Source organism: Mesocricetus auratus, unplaced genomic scaffold (assembly GCF_017639785.1).
Source record: "Mesocricetus auratus isolate SY011 unplaced genomic scaffold, BCM_Maur_2.0 Super-Scaffold_100020, whole genome shotgun sequence".
NCBI lineage: Eukaryota > Metazoa > Chordata > Mammalia > Rodentia > Cricetidae > Mesocricetus > Mesocricetus auratus.
The window spans coordinates 23613061-23624175 of record NW_024429201.1 but is presented as its reverse complement, the minus strand read 5'-3'; positions in this window follow the sequence as shown (position 1 = coordinate 23624175).

Genomic DNA, 11115 nt, shown 5'->3' with positions numbered 1-11115 from the left:
GGCACTGAAGATCAAATAAATATATGTACTTAATTATATGTATACACACACACACACACACACACACACGTTCAGTGTTTAGCTGTGGGTATCTGCTTCTGCTTCCATCAGTCACTGGATGAAGGTTCTAGGATGGCATATAAGGTAGTCATCAATCTTATCATCAGGGAGGGGCTATTAAGGCAGTCTCTCAGCTATTGCTTAGTTTTCCTGTTGGTGTTATCCTTGTAGAACTCTGGAAATCTCACTAGTGTCAGCTCTCTCCTCAAAGCTATAATGACTCCATCTATTACAGTATCTCTAATCCTGCTCTCCTCTATTCTTACCCCGACTCAACCTTCCTGCTCCCCCATGTCTTCTTCTACCCTCCTCTTATCCTCTCTCTTTTTCCTGGTTCCCTCTCCCCTCAGAAAGATGTGATAAGGAGATAGTGACCTAGCTTCCATGAACCCACAAAACACCACAAGGTAAGGGAAGGTGCTTCAGTCCATGAGGCCACCGAAGAGCCTACTGTTTTGCTTAGCCACCATGGCACAGACAGACCCCTTGCAAAGCTCAATGGCTCCATGTACTCAGCTAGGGTTTTGCAGCTGGGTTTTAAAGCCCTGTTGGGTAGCATTTCCTTTTACAAAGACTGTGACTGAGGTTGAGTAACAGATTGTTTCCAAGAAGGAAGCTGGAGTTGTTTTAGTGAATGGCTGGACATTTCTTTGCTGCTATTGCAACCCTGAGGTAACTAATCATAAGTTTCACCTGTGATCACTTCACTCTCTGCATTCACTTCCCAGTTTCTAAATGAATTGCTTTGGCCAATGTTAATTTTTTTGTTCTGAGGACTATGGTACTGAGGTTTTCTTCATTTTTGGATTATGGTCAATGTTCAAGAAAAGCAACAAGGACTATCCTTATACAATATTTTAGGTTGGTGGATAGACAAAGTAGGAAAATATCACAGATTATAGGAGATGGCAGCATGTAGAGGAAAGGGAGAAGATGAAAACGGAGCTGGCTATGATGGCGCACACCTGTCGTCCTATCCATGGGCGGTGGAGGGAGACTTCAGGCCAACCTCAGCACATAGTGGATTCGAGTCCATCCCGGGCTAAATGAGACTCTGTCTTAAACAAAAATCAAGATGGAAACAGCAAGTTATTTACCCCCATTTTGGCTTCCCAAAACATGAACCATTGAGTTAGGAAGTGAGAACTAGAAAGTTATCTGTTTTCCCTAAATAAATGTCATGTAGAATCTTTGATAAACAAATTAGCAATGGGAATCAGGAAAGTGTGATAATCATCACAGCAGATTCTGGATGAACATATGTTCTAGGAATGCTTTGTTCTAGAAGAGATTCTCAGGCCAAGAATCCTACCATAACCATGACATTCAAAATATACAAGATATGTGGCAAGAATCCTGCTGTGCCTGGCCTGTGAAAACTCCTTATCCTCCACTTCTATCCTTCCCTGGCCAGGCTTCCTCAGGTAGTCATACACTAGCTATGGAGCAAGTGTTCACCATTTAACATGAAAATAACATGGACGACTCCCTTTTTAAGGTAATATACAAATGATTGTTTTGTTTCCCCTTAAGCCATAATTGTAATGAAAACTAGTGTGTATCTAAGAGTACATTTTGTCTCAAATCACATTAAAGGAGCCATATTCTGGCATCATCTGACTACACTCTGCTTGTGTCCTAAAAACTTGAGGAAAGCTAAATCCAAAAGTAATGAACTAATTTCTAGACAGTATAACCTTCAAGTGGTGGAATGATCATTGCTTATTGCATTTACCGAGATTTACAGTACAAGAGTGCAGAAAATGTGAAAAATGTTTGTCAAGGAATGAGAATATGTCCTATAAAAATATGAGAAGGTTGTAGACAGAGTGGGCAGGGCAGATGTAATTGTTGAAGAGATTGTCCATTAAGTAGAAGCTTCAAACTTTATCCTGGGGCAATAGGAAAGGTACTTTGATGGCAAGATACCACTCATTAAAGGTGTAAAATAGAAAATCCACTTGAAAAGAGAATAGCTGAGATGATGATAGAGCCTCTGGGACACCCTAATAGAAAATGGTACCTAGAGATGCATTTCCAAGGTTCCATTGTGAAGGCACACGGAGATCACTACATCTAAGGTCCAATGGAGTCAGGCTATACCTTGAGCTGTCAGGAGAACTTGAAATCACACACATAATGTTGGTTTTGCAAATATTACAAGAGTAAGAATGTTTGGGGGCTAACACCAATATTTTAAAAAACCATTGAGGCCATGCACTGTGTGGCAAACTTCATTCTCTACATGGAACTCTTGAGTGAACTATACATGAAGCTGTGAAAGTCAAGCCTAAATTTCAGTAGAGATCACAGGAATACTGGAAATGTCAAAAACAAGGAACATTTACTAAGGCAACTGCAGGTTATCAACTGAAGCTGGTCTTTGAGAAACACCACAAAGAAAACAGAGCTGGAGGAGTAAGGCTACCGAAACCCTTCGGAGCTCAGGTGACGCCAATAAGAGTACCAGTTGATGGACATGGAGCCATGATGCTTGATGATTGCTTTGCTGGCTTTCAATCTTTGTTGCAGATGGTTCTTCCTGCAAGCCTGGTCTACAGCCACATCAGCCCCAAATAAACAAATGGATGCTATATTAATTATGAAACTGTTTGCCTGTGCCTTGGCTTCTTATTGGCTAACTCTGTCTTAATTATTAACCCATAACTACTAATGTATGTATTCCTACATGGTCTTATCTTACCAGAGAATGCCTGACTTGCTCGCACATCAACTCCTTTCTGCCTACACTTCCCAGAATTCTCCTCATCTGGTAGCCCCACCTATCCTTCCTACCTGGTTACTAGCCAAACAGTGCTTTATTCATTAGCCAATAAGAGAAACATATGTAGGGGAGGGAAAAGGAGAGGGACCTGGAACTGACTTTGTGAAGCAACCTTGTTTCTTATCTAAATTAAAAAAAAAGAATAAAAAAATCATTAAAAAAAAGAGAAACATATGTACAGAAGACATCACCATCAAATCTTACTTTAATCTATTCATCTCTTGCTATACCTCTATCCTTCTGTTTTAGTAGGAATGTTTACTATATTGTTGCCATATAAGAAATATATAGTCTGTTTACTTACATTCCTGATTAATAAGAGATTACCTACATCTCAGGAGAGATTTTGAATTTTTGAACAGTGTGATACTGTTAAGACTATGGGACTTTGGAATTTGGATTGATTGCATTTTACATTGGAAAATGACTGTGAGATTTTTGGGGACCATGGCTGGATTATTATGGTTTAAATTGGTGTACGTGGGTGTCAAGAGGTCAAAAGGTAGACTTGTAATGGTTAATTTTGATTGTCAACTTGACTGGATAAATAGCTATGTAAGGTATTACCATGACATATGCCTTAGCTACTGTTCCATGCATGTGCAGAAACACCATGAGCAAGGAAACTTATAAAAGGAAGCATTTAATTTGGGTGTGCTTACAGTTTCAGAGGACCAGTCCATTATCATCATGGTGGGGAGCATGGTAGGAGGTAAAAAGGCATAGCAGTAGCTTAGAGTTTACATCTGATCTATAAGCATGAGGTTAACAGAGTGAGACTGAGCCTAGTGCAGGCTTTTGAAACTTCAAAGCCCACCCCTAGTGACATACTTTATTCTATAAGGCCATTCATCCCAATCCTTCCTAAACAGTCCACCAATTGGGAACCAAACATTCAAACATATGAGCCTATGGGAACCATTCTAATTCCAGTCACCACAGGATCCTTTGAGTGTGTCTGTGAGGACGTTTCCAGACAAGATTACAGGGATTGGGGGACCCACACACCAATCCACTGCCTGAGATTCTGGACTAAATAAGAAGAGAAGGGCGGGGGACCACACTAGTAAGAACATTCCTCACATTCGCTCCCAGATCTTCCTAGATGTGAACAAGCAGCCCCATACTCCTGCAGCCACAACTGAACACCACCTGTGTCCCCACACCTCCCCTACCTTGTGATGCACTGTGTCCTCACACTGTGAGCAAACCAGTTATTCCTTTCCTTAAGTTGCTTCTTGTTCGGTATTTGGTTGCAGCAACAAGAAAAGTAATACTCTATACTTAAATAGATAGGGCAGGTTTGTTTATGGGATTGAAATTTGTAGAAAGGAAAAGAAACAACTCCAGCAAGAATGGGCTCTTAGAAATGAAGAGCAAAAAGCAGAATGATGAGGTCATGGAAGTCTCCTAGAAAACAGAACTGGAAGGCAAAGAGATGAGCACTAGGCAAGAAAGTCAAAGTAGAAGCTAGACCCCGATGTCCAACATTCAACTCCTAGGACTTTCAGAAAGAGAAATTTGGAAAGAAGATTTTCAAAAACAGCACATATTTCCTCTAACTGAAGTCCGAAGTTTCTCGGCTGAAGAAGTCTCTCCTGTCTAGCACAGTGAATGAAAACAGCAGCAATGCATACAGAATCAATTAGCTATTGCCATAAAGAGCTGTGCGGCATTTGTATCGTTGGATTTTCTGAGCACATGTCAGTATGGGAATGGCCTTGTCGGAGATGTACAGGGAGAGCTGCAGGTGGAAGAGGCCTCAGACCAAAGTGCAGGTCAGTGCCCATGAAGCAGCAGAGAGAGGCCAGACTGGGAAGCACTTCAGATGTAACACTGTTCTGAGAAGGTCTCAGCCATAGCCAAGGGGAGTCTCTGAAGCAAATGTTTATTAGAGGGCACCAGAACAGGCAAGCACAGCCGGGTGCCAGCATCTTTGCCTTGTTCAGTCATTGGACAGTGCAATCTAAGGAAGCATGGCCTCTGTCCACATGACGGTGGCCAAAGGTAGACATTTGGTGCTGTCAGTCAGCTGTGCCTTCCATGGCAGATTCTCCTAAGGGACATGTGAGCAGTGTCTCCATGACTGAGATAGTTCATTTTTTTCTGCATAGGTCCAAGTCTTCATGTCTTTGATGAGTCTCTCTCCTGATCATGAGTCATGACTTCTTGTACTACTGTTTGTCTTGAGTTCACAAGCAATATTTATTCTTGAACTCTGCAGTCTAAGATCCCTCCCTCTCAGTTCTGCAGTTACAGTGGCTCACCTGGTGATTTAGCATCATTCTAAAATGTCTTAGCCATTGGTAATAACAACTTTTTAGTCTGGTGTCTATTTACAAGTAGAGGGTGAGATGTGAAAAGATGCTTGCGGGGATCACTCCAAGTGACCTACAGATGCCTTCCTCCCTCCCCACATTGTGTACAAGTAGTTCTACATCTTACTTCTGACCAAAAATCAATTTTCTCTGCCACAATCCTACTCCTCTTTTTCCTGTGGGCTTTGGGATACAAGTGGCTAAAATGCCAGCCAAATATGGGGATATGGATTATGTGTTTGTTCCTTTTCTGTTGCTATGATTTAAAAAACGCTGAAAAAAACAAGTTAGGGAGAAAACAGTTTGTTTTGGTTTGCAGTTCCATCGGGGATACAGTCCACCATGGCGGTGAAGTCATGGCACCAGAAACATGAGGCTGGCCTGGCAGTCGGGAAGCAAGCCGATCACACAGAAAATAAGGAAAGAGAACAGGAAGCGAGGTCAGGTTATAAAATCTCAAAGCCCACCCCTAGTGATATACTTCCTCTAGCAAGCCTCCCCTCCCTGAAGGTTCCTTAACTTTCCCATCAGCTGGGGAACTAAACGTTCAATTACACGAGCCTGTGAATGACATTTCTCATTCAAGCCACAACACCTAAAAGTCTAGCACCTGGAAGGCTGAAGAATGAAGGTCATGAGTTTGAGACCATCCTCAGCTACATAACAAGACCCTCTCTCAAAAAATATATAATAAAATGTAATGCAATGAGGCCATTGCTGCATGTCTTTTGTCAAGAACATATTTTATTTGGGGAAAAGAACCTCTAACCTTGAAGAGCTCAGAGGTGTAGAAACACAAAGCAAAAATATTTTCAGTGGATCACTAGAAATGATGGTAAGTGAGGCTGCTTCTGGTTCTGCATCTTGGTTCCCAGGTTTGCTTGCTTGCTTTTTCGTATTGAAGACTTAGAACTATACAGAAGATCCTAATTGAATACAGAGAGCACACCTAAAGGATGGGGCCTAGCCTCTCAAAGAATGTGTCAGTTCTAGCATTCCAGTGCTTTCTGAGGCTGGCTCCTTCTAGAGGACGTAGGATGTGTAATGGCCATAGGCTCATGATCACAGTCCTCCTCCCAACACTTGGCTTGCTATGGTAGATATTACACTGAGTGCATGATTCTGGTCGGGATTCATGCATACCAAGAGAGGTGTTCACTGAAGGTTTAAGGGAAGAAAGGCAAATCTACAGCCAGAACAAGTATTCAACCATTATAGAATGGACTGCTGATTCTTCCATCATGGTATGGTTGATTTGCCATAAAGTAGCCCATTGTAGATTTTTTTAAATCTTTTTATATGAATACTTTAAAATTTTTAATTGAAATTTTTTCATATAATATATTCTGATCACACTTTTCCCCTCTTCCAACACCTCTCAGATCTGACCCCCTTCCCCAGCACCCACTCCATGCCCTCTCCCTCTCTCTATCTCTCTCTCTCTATATATAGATATAGATATAGATAGATAGCTATAGATAGATAGATAGATAGATAGATAGATAGATAGATAGATAGATATAGATATCTCCATGACCTTTCCTGTCTTAGGTTCTCGACCACCCTAGCAGGGCCAAGCATGAGTTTCGCTTCACAGACTGGCATTGAATCTCATCAGAGAATGACTGGTTACTGCAACAACGTTTGCGCTACTACTGCTCCAGTGTATCTCTTCACTACTGTTGCTTGCGGGGCTTCTATCTAGGTGGGTGTTTACCTTTCTTCTCTGGTAGCATACAGAGTACCTTCAAGGACCATGAACACTAGGTAGGTACCAGCTACACTTCTCCATGTTCAGTGAGAGATATAGGTGTTGTTTTCCACAATAGGGCCTTACTATCAAGTTGTGAGGACCCAACAAAAACCTTGACAATTGCCTGAGGTTCTGGGGAGTTTCCTCAGGGTCCTTTTGGCCAACAACTCAACAGGATGTAACCCATTCCTGTCACTGGAGGTTTCACTTGGTGGCAAGAGATGGCTGTCTTGTTGGGGCACTGTCTCACCTGTTATTTGGTGACTCTGTTTTAGATTCTGTTTGTATGTGTATATATTTTAGGAAACTTCTACAATAGCAGGTTTCCATATGGTCCCTCAAATGGCCCAAGATAAGGAAGCCTTATTTTTCAACTCAGCAATCCCAGCATTTCCTGGATTCTCTTCAGTCTGTATATATTTTCCTTCCAAACTGGCTCTTTCCTAAATGCTTTTCTCTCTAATGTACAGGATCTATAATATACAGGCAGCTAATGACAACTAGCTCTCATTTCCACCCCTTTGCCTGGACATCTTTCAACACAAATTCAAATACTTTTGGTATATATTCCAATCTCCAAACTTGATACTTTCAGAAAATACTTCACCCCTCCCTGAATAACACAGACTGTCATCTTCTAACTTCCATCAGTTTTCTTGTGTCCAGGAGTCTCCCAAACCAGAGCCATTTTTTTAGCTTTTCTTGTATCACAGAATTGTTATCAATTTATCATGCCAATAAGGTACCAATGCCCAATACCAAAAACTAGTCTCACAAAAATGCCATGTGGAAAACATCCAAAATTGTAGTGGCTTAAAATAACAGTAATATATTCTCAGTGACCTGTGAACCAACTGAGTGTTGGCAGCTACAGGCTGGGCTCAGCTGGGCTCTGATGCAAGGTTGGCTTGGCTAGAACTAACTGGCTTTATTTCACGTGCTATTTATCTTCCTCTTTGGACTACCAGCATGTTCTTCTGTTCTGGTGGCATAAATAGAAGAGAACAGACCCAAGCACACGTGTGGTTTTTAAGCCTCTGCTTGCTATTTAGCTGCCATCATCATAATGACAAAGTCAGCAAAGTGGCCAGGCCTAGAATTAGGAGTATGGAAGTCACTCCACCAACATAAGTGGCAGGGGGAGGAGAATAAATATGTATTTTCAAGATTTTACTCTTGGGGGAGGGTGGAGAGACAGTTCAGCAGTTAAGAGCACTAAATGCTCTTCCAGAAGAACTGGGTTTAATTTGTAGTACCCACATGATAACTCACAATCATTTATAATTCTAGTTCTAGGGGATCCAACACTCTCTTCTGGCCTCTGCAAGTATCAAGCACACAGATGGTACACATACATGCAAGCAAAACACTGATCCAAATAGAATTACAAAAAATAATCTCCTTAAAGATTTTATTTATGTTTCTCTCTGTGTGTGTTCTTGTGTCCATTTATATTAATGTCTAGGTGTCCACAGAGACCAGAAGAGGCATCCCAACCCCCTGGAGCTGGAGTTACAGACAGTTGTGAACCACCACTGTTGGTGCTGGGAACTGAATTCCTTGTCCTCTGCAGGAGCAGCAAGCTCTATTATGTGCAGAGCCAACTCTTGGGCCCCTGTAGAGTAAACACTGTGAACAACAATCTAATCTATCGCATCTATTACTGTGGAATTTTAGATTCTCGGGACTGGTACACATATGAACCCACAGAAACTGTGACAGTGTGCACACAGGTTCAAACCAGACAATCCCAGCACTGAGAAGCAGTTATCCTGTGCAAAGGACTGAAAATCATAGTGGCAGAACATCAAAAGTTGGAGGCAATGGAGCATCCCCACATTCTAAATGAAGGGATTCCATGCCTAGAATCCTCTGTCCTCCTAAGCCACTGGTCCACTACAGGCTAGAATACAGGCACTTGAGTCACACTGTCCATTTAACTTGCTCTGTGGGTGTCTTTTCTTGGGAAAACTACTGGAGAATAAAAACTTTGAAAAGAAAGAATAAATCAAAAGAGAGGAAGACAGGAAGTATAAAATCTGTCATGAAGAGATATAAGAAATCTCCAGGTAGATGACCCCTGGAATATTCCCATTGTTGAACAGGCACAGAGATGGGTGGCCCATGCTCACTGCAATGTGAGAAACTGTGTGTGTGTGTGTGTGTGTGTGTGTGTGTGTGTGTGTGTGTGTGTGTGCATATGGGCGTGTGTGTGTGTGTGTGTGATACTACTGTAGAAAGTGGAAACATTCACGTATAGGCAGGAACTGAAGCAGAAGCCATGGAGAAGTGCTGCTATCTAGCCTGCATTTCTTGGCTTGCTCAGTCTGCTCTCATATACCCCAGGACCACCTACCCATGGATGGCACCACCCACAGTAGACTTGGCTCTCCTGCATCAATCATGAATCAAGAAAATGCCCTATAGACTTGCCTACAGGCCAATCTGATGGAGACAATTCACCAATGGAGATTCCCTCTGCTAAGACACATCTAGGTGTGTGGTGTCAAGCTGATAAAAATCCAGCCTGCACAGTTTCCATACAGTAAATGAAAATGTCAATGTAAAGAAAAGGCAGTTTACAGAATGGGAAAAAATTTTTGTCAGATACACACCTGGCAGAGGACTAATATTCAAAATATACATGCAACTAAAACATCGTATCAAGGAAGCAATCAGCCCAATTAGAACATGGTTTATCCAACTAAACAGCATGCCGTCAATAGGTCAGAAATGAACAATAAAACACTTTTTAAAGTGCTCTGAGATTTACAATTAATCCATCAGGATGTCTATTAACCAATAAAACTGATGGCAGTGATGATCATGTAGTCATTGTTGATGTAAGTGTAAATTGGTACAGCCACTATGGAAATCAGTACAGAGGTTCTTCAAAAGGCTAAGGTTAGAACTTCCATATGACCCATCTCTACTAAATATTTCCAGACATTTACAAAAGAACTCATTAGAGATACATGCATATTCCTTTCATTGTGGCTCTAGTCATAATAGTAAGGGAAAGTAACCAGCCCAGATGTAAGTCAGTGGATGGATAATTAATAAAAACATAATGCATACACATGGTAGTGGAGGGGGAGAACACTGGGAGGTGGGAAGGTCTAAGAAGGGAGAGTTGGGAAGGTAGGGGAAAGGAAGGGTGTGAACGGAAGTTTCTCTGTCCCACCCTGTCCCGCAGCCACTTTTAAATAACCACTCAGAGGCTTAATATTAATTATAAAATGCTTGTCCAAACAGCTCAGGCTTATTACTAGCTAGCTCTTGCCTTTAAATTAACCTATTTCTATTAATGTGTGTGCTCTGATACATCTTGCTCCTCCGGCAGGATGACTGGCATCCTCTTGACTCTGCTCTTCTTCTTCCCTGTATTTTGTTTGACTTTTCTGCCTAGATAAATTCTGCCTTGTTATATGTCAAAGCAACTTTTATTATCAACCAATGACAGCAATATATATTCACAGCATACAGAAGGGTTCTCCCACAGCAGAGGGGTAACCAAAATTAAGGATGTGTGTAAAAGCCACATGAAAACCTACTTTACAAGTTTATTAAACAATAATATATAAAAACAAAAGCTTTAAACAGAGGTACCCCCCATGGTGAATAATTTCTTCCCAGAAGTCATGGGATAGTAAGCAAAAATCCCAGTGCCAGATGTGGGATATCTCCATCCAAGCCATTGATTAGGGAGGTCCCAGAGACACACTCAAAAGAATGTAGACTGCTGCCATTGCTCTTGGTTGCCCACAAGAACCTGACAGTAAGACCCTATAGCAAAAAAACTAAAAGACACTGGTCACAGGGCATGGAGAATCAAGCTGGAGCTGACCTGGGAGCCCCTCCCTACTGGGTAGCTTTCATAGTTCCAGAGAGTGCTATGTAGACTGTTGGGAGAGAAAAATGATCTGCAGTCTTATCCAGGGGTTAATCCTGTGAACTACAGTTATGAGCTGCCATACAGGAAATGCTGTCTACTGCAACAGTGGCATGGCTGTTATGTGGGTAACCAACCACTTCCTCATTGGCATTGAACTTATACCTGGTACTTGAACCCTGTCAAAAGTCTCTATTTTGGGAAGTCACAGGCATATGTAGGGAATCTAGAACTACTGTTTTGCTAAAGGATCATGCTGTCAAACAGTCTTCTAAAGCCTCATGTTTATACCTACAGATTAGTGCTG